Source organism: Lathyrus oleraceus, chromosome 2 (genome assembly GCF_024323335.1).
Source record: "Lathyrus oleraceus cultivar Zhongwan6 chromosome 2, CAAS_Psat_ZW6_1.0, whole genome shotgun sequence".
Taxonomy (NCBI): Eukaryota; Viridiplantae; Streptophyta; class Magnoliopsida; order Fabales; family Fabaceae; genus Lathyrus; species Lathyrus oleraceus.
This window is the reverse complement of record NC_066580.1, coordinates 348,690,842-348,699,306: the sequence shown is the minus strand read 5'-3', so window position 1 is coordinate 348,699,306 and position 8,465 is coordinate 348,690,842. Positions and strand designations below refer to the sequence as shown.

The window sequence follows — 8,465 nt, the reverse complement described above, 5'->3', positions numbered from 1 at the left end:
AAAGTTGTTTTCTCTTGGTCATTTGGGTGAATCGGAATTTGGAAAAATCCTGAGTATCAGTCTAAATAACAAAAATACAAATGTCTAGCTAAATGTTCGAGCATCTGATCAATGAATAAAATGGGGAAATGGTCCTTCCGAGTTGCTTTGTTTAGCTTCATATAGTCTATACACATACGTCATCCAGTTTCTGTGTGTTTAGCAACAGACTCTCCCTTGTCATTTTTTACAATTATAATACCTGCTTTCTTTGAGACTACGTGCATTGGGCTAGCCCATTGATTGTCTGAGATTGGATAGATTATTACAGCTCCTAGCAACTTTAGTACTTCCTTCCTTATTACATCACTCATGATAGGATTGATGCTCTTTAGAGGTTTTAGAGTCCCCTTCTAGCATAACTATATGCATGCATACATAGGGGTTTATCCATTTTAGATCTGAAATGTTATAACCTATAGTCGTAGGACACTTCCTTAATACCATCAAAAGTCTCTTAGTTTCTTCATCATTGAGATTGTCACTAACTATGATCGGGTGATCAAGTTGCTCGTTAAAAAACTCATATCTTAGATTCTTGGGCATAATCTTAAGTTCTGCTGATGGTTGCTTAGGGTTTGGAATAGGACCAGGTGTAATTGCTAAGCATTCTCTTAGGTCATCATCTACATATCAGCTATGGTATTCATCCTCATCTTTCATTTCATCGGCTGGAAGTTCTACTATTTATGTAATTGGATAGGGAGGTGTGGATGATAACTCTTTTATGCATTCATCATGATGTCTATAAAACAACAAGTGTCGTCTATAGCAGGGGTGTTTAGAAATTGAGAAAGGATAAATTCGATTTTCTCCTCTCCTACCTTAAATGTTAACTTCCCTCATTTCACGTCTATTATCACACCGGCTGTGGCCAAGAAAGGTCTTCCTAAATTGATGGGTATATTGGAATCTTCCTTTATATCCATGACTATGAAGTTAGTAGGATTATAAAATTGGCCAATGCAAATTGAAATATTTTCCAGCATTCCTACAAGGTACTTAACAGAACGATCTTCCGATTGGAGGGACATTCTAGTGGGTCTCAAGTCTCCTAGCTTTAGTTTTTTACAAATGGATAGAGGCATCAAACTGGCGCTAGCTCTGAGATCACATAATGCCTTGTCGATGACAAACTTGTCTATTACACAAGGGATAGAAAAACTACCATGGTCTTTCAATTTAGGTGGCATGTTGTTTTAGATAATGGTACTACACTCTGCGGTGAGTGCAACTCTCTCGTCATCTTCAAGTTTCTTCTTATTCGACAAGACCTCTTTTAGGAACTTAGCATATGAGGGCATTTGAGTAATAGCCTCAGTGAAAGGTATAGTAAAATGAAGTTGTTTTAGGAGAAAGATGAATTTCTTAAATTGACCCTCATTCTTGGTTTTGGCTAGTCTTTGAGGGTATGATATTTTTGGTTTATACAGAGGTGGAGGTACATAAGTTTTCTCTTTCTCGATGGCATCCTTATTAGTGATATTCTCTTCCTCTTAATTTATTGTTTTTCTTATTTGACTCTCATCATTAACCTTTTCAGGTTCTTCCTATACTTTCTTATACATCATAGGGTTTTCAAATCTTGGGTCCATTGGTCCATCTAACTCTGTCCTACTTCGCAGTGTGATAGCATTTGCATGTGCCTTAGGATTTGGTTGAGGTTGTCTTGGAAATGTGTCTGTTGTAGCAGTAGTGGCTTCTTGTTGCAGTAGCAACTTGAGATATTTTAGTCTCCAACATCTTGTTATGCGTAGATATGGCTTCAACCTTATTTGCTAATTGTTTTACCAGCTCGTTAGTATGAAAGTTTTGATTCATGAACTCTTTGTTTTTCTGGGTTTAGGATAAAATGAAATTTTCCATCATAAGTTCTAAGTTTGACTTTCTAGGAGCAAGAGGAGCAGTAGCAGTTCCCTTTTGATAACTTGAAGGGTTTGTAGGTGGAGGACTTGGCGCAAACAATGGGTTATTATTCTTGCAAGAAAAGTTGGGATGATTCCTCCATCTAGGATTATAGGTATTAGAATAAGGATTTCCTTGTGCATAATTGACATGGTCTGATGTAGTTCCAGTCAAGATTTGGAAATCAGTAGCCATATATCCTTGGACTCTACAAATTTCACAGTTTGGGGCTACTGAATTTACAATGGCTGGAGTGGTTATAGTTAAATTGTTTATCTTTTGGGTTAGTGCATCGACTATAGAATTTACATGATCAAATCAATTGACTTCGAACATTCCTCATTTCTGTTGCGTTTTTAGTTCCCCATTGATAATGATTCTGAGCCATGTTTTCGATAAGTTGGTAGGCTTCCTCGAAGGGCTTGTATATTAAGGCTCCGCCAATAACAACATCTACAGTCATTCTCGTGTTGTATAGTAGACCATTGTAGAAAGTATGAATGATAAGCCATTATTCTAATCTGTGATGAGGACATAATATTATCATATCTTTATATCTTTCCCAAGCATCAAAAAGTGATTCTCCTTCGGCTTGTTTAAACTTAGTTATATGATTTCTTAATACTGTCGTTTTGCTTGGTGGAAAATATCTGGCTAAGAATACCCTCTTGAGTTCATTCCAAGTTGTGATTGAGTTCGCGGGTAGAGACTGTAGCCATGCTCCGGCTCTATCTCTTAGGGAAAATGGAAATAAACGTAGTCTAATGGCTTCTGGATTTGCACCGCTACTCTTTAATATGTCTACATATTGTACAAACACTGATAAATAAAGATTTGAGTCCTCGGTGGTATTTCTAGAGAACTGGTTTTATTGCACAATTTGCACCAGAGACGGTTTCAGTTCAAAAGAGTCCGCCTAGATTGCAGGTGGAACAATGCTTGAGTGCGATTTATCCTGAGACAGAACTACATAGTCCTTGAGGGGACATTTATTAGCTTCAACCATGGGTTCAAATATGGCTCTAAGTTCAAATATTCGACGTTTCAGGTGAATGTAACACTCGATTTCAGGGATCAATTGTTCTAACTTCTCTTTGTTAGAGGGACTGTTGGGCATACAATCGATAAAAATAAAATAAAATTGCCTTAATCTATACGGCACATTAATTGAGTTACAATGTTGACTAAATAAAAGTTTCCGACAACGGTGTCAAAAACTTGATGTACTAACTCGTGTGGTAGCTTATCCGCAAGTGCACAGACTTTATCAAAATAATACAAAAGATATCGAACCCACAGAGACTTTTAGTCAACTTAACTGTTATCTACAGTTGCTATGTAAAATTAAGGTTGATCGATTTTTGTTTGAGAAGGGGAATATAATTAAAGTTTGTTTCTGAAAACAATTAAAAGCGATATCGAAATGTAATTTCCAATCACTCCTCTAGGACTCAATAAACCTTTACCGTTTATTTTTTGTTGTTGAATTTTTTTTTTGGAAGAAATTATTAACTTAAAAACACTACTCACTTTCGCGCAGTCCGTGTTATGTTTAAAAACCATAAAAGTCATGTTGTCACTCCACATATTGAGATCGTTGAAAAGGTTATTGAGATCGTTGAAAAGTATCGTGTGCTGGATGAAGAACTTAAAGCTATATATGGGCATGATGCTTTTTATCTGGATGCTTTAAAAATGTGTTTAGTGTCTGGCCTGGTTATACCCCAAAAATTTAAAGTATCTGACTTTCAGAAGTACAAAGGGAATAACTGCTCAAAACACCATTTGGTGATATTTTGCCCAAAACTAACCTCTTATTCTCTCGACGATAGGCTAATGGTTCACTGTTTTCAATATAGTTTGAGTGGGGCATCGTTGAGTTATTACATGTAATTATAAAGAAGTCATATTTAGTCATGGTCGGACCTAGCTAATGCTTTTTTGAAGTAGTGTCAATACAATTTGGACATGGCTCCCATTCGCTTTCAATTGAAAGATCTATCTCAAAAGAGTAATGAGTCGTTCAAGGAGTACGCCCAAAGATGGAGAGAGTTTGTTGCCCATGTTGAACTGTCGCTCTTAGAGAAAGAGTTAGTTGACATGTTTATGGATAACCTGCAGAACCCATACTTCAAAAGGATGGTAGGAAGTGCATCAACAGGATTCTTTGACCTGGTGAGAGTTAGAGAACACATCGAGAGTGACCTCAAAAGAAAAATACTCCAAGGTGTCTCGAGTATGCAGACTATTGAGAGTGAATCCCTTGGTGATTCCCAAGAGGAAGAGGAGGACGAAACTGATTCAACCTCAGAAACTCACCAGGCTCCACAAACTTCGACTCTGGTTCCCTATCATTAGCATCCATATGCAACGATTGTTCAATTCCATAAACCATTACCTCTCGGTCCTCAATATCAGCAACCGTGGAAAGTTCCGCCGAATCAGCCAACTTAGGTTCCGTGTCAACATAAACTTCAGAATCATAGGGCTTGAAATCCAAATAATCAACATCGACGTTAGAATCAATGTGAATCTCCACACCGACAAGAAAAAGAGACTTTCCAGATTGACCCGATCCCAATGATGTATAGTCAATCTTGGTCTCAATTAGTCCTAAGCTCATCGATAGCTCCTAGAGAGACCAGATCCATGAATTTCCCATTCCCTCCTTGGTACAACCCGGATGTCCAATGTAAGTTTCATGATGGAGTAGCGGGGCACTCAATTGAAGATTGTAAGGTCTTCCAAGAAGAAGTTCAACACATGATCAACAAAGGGAAGTTGACTTTTGATGGCCCTAATATGGTGAACGGTCCATTTCCCTAGTGAAAGTGACGGCTTCATAAGGTACTTCCCAGAGCCAGCAAGTCAAGCAGAAAAGGTCATCCTCAAACATTTGGATGTTTCAGCATTTCATTTGTATTTTCTTTGTATGTTAAAGGTTGTTTGCTTTTAAGCACTGTTGTTTTCTTTTAATGATAATATTAATAGTAATCATGCATTTTAAATCAATCCATTTGTATTCACTCTTTTTCCATTTATATCAAAAAAAGAAGAAAAAAATATTTTCTCTCTTTCATTTCTTTATCAAATTGTTGTTTCAGCAAAGACTGGAGGGAGAATGATGAAATTCAATTACCCATAATTGTTGTGGTGTGCTTTCAAAGAGAACTTTGTTGATGATGTAAGGTATTGTTTCAAATTCCCCAAATACCGAAGAGATAAGGAGTTAATCCCTAGTCAACCACTTTGAGCCTAAAAGTTTGTGCTTCTTTCGGAATTAAAACCCTTAATCTTAACTAGGGTAGTTGTGTTTAGATAGTTTGATCGTGCATTCGATCTTTAAAGCGAATATGTTCATCTCTACACACACTCCAAAGAGGTTCAACCACATGCTACTCTTTGTGCACATCTTGAAATGTCGAAGAAGTTGATAAAGGATACAATTTGTGTTGGTTGACCCTCATCCACCAATAACATGGCAGTCACAACCTTTAAAAAAGAGAGAAAAGAAAGAAAAAGCCCATTAAGTTGAATACCATAAAAGATGACTTAGGCAAAAAATCAGGGCATCCCGGTGGACTGAAAGCTTCAAAGAAGTGGTCCAGACAAAATTAGGGATAAAAAAAAGAGGAAACAAAACCCTAAACAAAAACAAAATAAGGTGACTGTCATTTCAAGAAAATGTCATCTTGAATCCTCATCTTTACCATCACACCTTCAAACCCTCTTGGAGATTGAATGCGTGTGTTGACTTGTTTGAATATAGGAATGGAAGTCATCAGGAAGAAGGGGTGTCTTTTGAGCCTTATATCCTTTTGTTCAAAAATTGTGAGCCAGGCCACGTTATAACCCTTAAAAGACCTAATTAAGGCATGGTTGTTTTGAAAGCATACTACAACAAGGTTGTGTTAACTTGACTCCGAAAGATCTTTGTTAATCATTTGTATTGATTGCATCATCTTCCACCTTGTGAATGGCTAGATCAATATTGTGTCCTGATCATTGACTCGTTCATTGTATATCACCATCATTTCAATAATGATTGATTTCAAAATTTTCATTTGGATTGCATTAAAATTACCATTTTTGAATGAACACTTTTATTTGTAAGTCAACATTTAGAATAAAAGGAATACCAATAATGCACCGCCAGTTAAGGAACTTGATCATGTGAAAGAAGTCCAGTAAGGGGCAAAAAACCTCGAGAATCATTCAATCCGATCCAATCACTCCAAGAGTCGTCTAGTCAAAGAACAAATCCTTGCAAGACTCAGACAGGGGCAAGCCACCTAAAGAGCTCAGTGAGTCCAACTCTCCAAAGGTCGGTCGATCATAAGCCTACCATTCCAAGAGTTGGATAACTAGAGGTAGAATGCTTCAAAGATTCAAACATTAGGGAAAGTCAACTCAAGGTCATATTATGGCTAGTTGCTTCCAAACTCCTTGTGAGGAGAACATCTTCAAAGACCCAACAGTCAAGGGCAAGGGATTCTTCTTCTTGATCTTTCGAAGGAGCATGGAATTTTCTTATAAACCACTCAGGGCCACACATTCTGTGGGAGAAGGGGGTCATGGATGAAGTAAAGTTATAACGCTTGGTGAACATCATCACATAGACAATGAAGGTTTTTTGTAGGTTCATTCCTTCATCACTAGGAGTCAGCAGAGCAAGGCGTGTCCCTTCGACCCTCCTATTTTTGATCTCTCCAGCCTCTGCATCTATGGGGTTTCGAACTGGAAGAGATGTTTCGAAGGTAGCATTCAACCATAGTTGCAGCAACCAGAAAGGACCAAAGAGTAACAGGCTTCCTTTAGGTTGAATACGCTTGAGAGTTGTGATGCCTTCTCCTAGAGACTCATAGAGGCTAGCCAAGATCATTTCACTGAGGCAGAGGTTATGTCCAACATGAAGTTGGTTCGCCATAGTCAGAAATTTCTTCGCTACTTGTAGGGACTTTGAACAGAAGATGTGGCGAGATAACCAAAGGGCAAGGAAAGCAATATGTTCATGATCAGAAACTTCGACAAAACTCTTGTCTTGATAATACGCTATATAGGTGGTAAAGGCAGCCTTGGTGGTGTCGAAACCAATGGTGTCCTCAGCCATAACATTTGGGTCGTAAGGGTCCTCAGTCGGTTTGAGCACCGTAATGGCAGAAATGTCGAACAAGGTAGGTGTCATCATACCACAGGGGAAATGGAAACTATTATGGGTGCTATCCCAGAAATACAAAGAAGAGACTAACATAGACTGATAAGACCCTGGTCCAACCTTCGACAATTGGATCATGTCGAAGATACGCATGTTTTTCCAAACTTGGGATTTTTTGTTCTCTGTTTTCTTTTATCAGCCTAGGTAATCAAAGTGATCCTTAAATAAAGGAAACAATCGAAATAGCCTAAAACCATTATTCATATAATCTAGATCAATGGGTTTTTCTATTGAGGGCATGCTTTGATGGTCAGGGTATAGGTCTTCAACAGTTTCATTGCTAACCCTAGGTTTCTTCCCATTAGCTATGGGTTTGTAGCGATGGTAGGTTGGAAAAAAATCCTTAAGACTATCAGGATTAACCATTGCGTTTAGTAAAGGTCCTAACATAACGTGTGTTTTTCCATAAACAAAAATGGGAACTAATACCTGTGATTGGTAGATTATTCTTTTCTCTTTAATGAGTGGAGGTTCAGGTACATACTATTGATTACCCATAGTAGTTGGACCTAACGCCTTGTGGATTGGAGCGAGACCAGACGTTTTCCTGGATTCTTTGGTGGCCTTGGATGAATCTTTGGTAGTTTTAATAGAAGACGCAATTAATGTAGTATGATTGAAGAAGAAAACTAGGTTTTTTGTGAAAGATGGAGAATTTTTAAAGAGCTTTTTGAGTAAGAGAAGTTTTTAAGACAGAGAAAAATGAAGAAATGTAATATTCATTGTTTATAAATAAGTGAAGTAGAAATGGTTCATTTCACACATTAATGACTGAAGAGATGGTGGGACACATGTTCGTCTGAGAACAAGCGATGGGGATGGTGGTAGTTGAAGCTAGCCCATGATTTCTTAGGTGCTATAAACGTGATGATTGCAAAGAATATTTACGCATGCTTTTGAGAAGACGTTTAAGGAAAGTTGTCATGATGTCCCTGACATCATAGAAGATGGAAAGTCTGTAACGTCGAAATATGCTTTCAAAAAATGTCATTCTCTCCCTTTGGTTGAAAATGAAATTTTTGAGGGGCAATTTGTTAGCTGAAGTTTTCGACACTAAGGTTGGATTATATAAAGAATTTTTTTATCTCGACTTCGACAAGAAGAAGGAATTTCCGTCGAAGAGTAAGATCTTATCGAAAGAGGTTTTTTGTGTGTAATAAGGAAATGCTGGTTTTCAGACTTTGAAGTATTTCTGGGTTTAGACCGCAATTTCGACAGAAGCAATATTGACGTTGTTTTTGACGAAGTATTTTGAATTTCAATAAGGATGATAACTGTTTTTTGTCCTTATCCATTTGTCTGAGAA

General features: G+C 37.6%; 1 non-coding gene across 1 annotated transcript; it reads left to right on the top strand.

Annotated features, from left to right (window-relative positions):
• The first annotated feature begins 2,462 nt into the window (after positions 1–2,462).
• LOC127124235 (small nucleolar RNA R71) lies at positions 2,463–2,570 on the top strand. The gene has a single exon (XR_007803855.1). It is a non-coding gene; the product is annotated as a small nucleolar RNA R71 (small nucleolar RNA).
• The last annotated feature ends 5,895 nt before the right edge of the window (positions 2,571–8,465 follow it).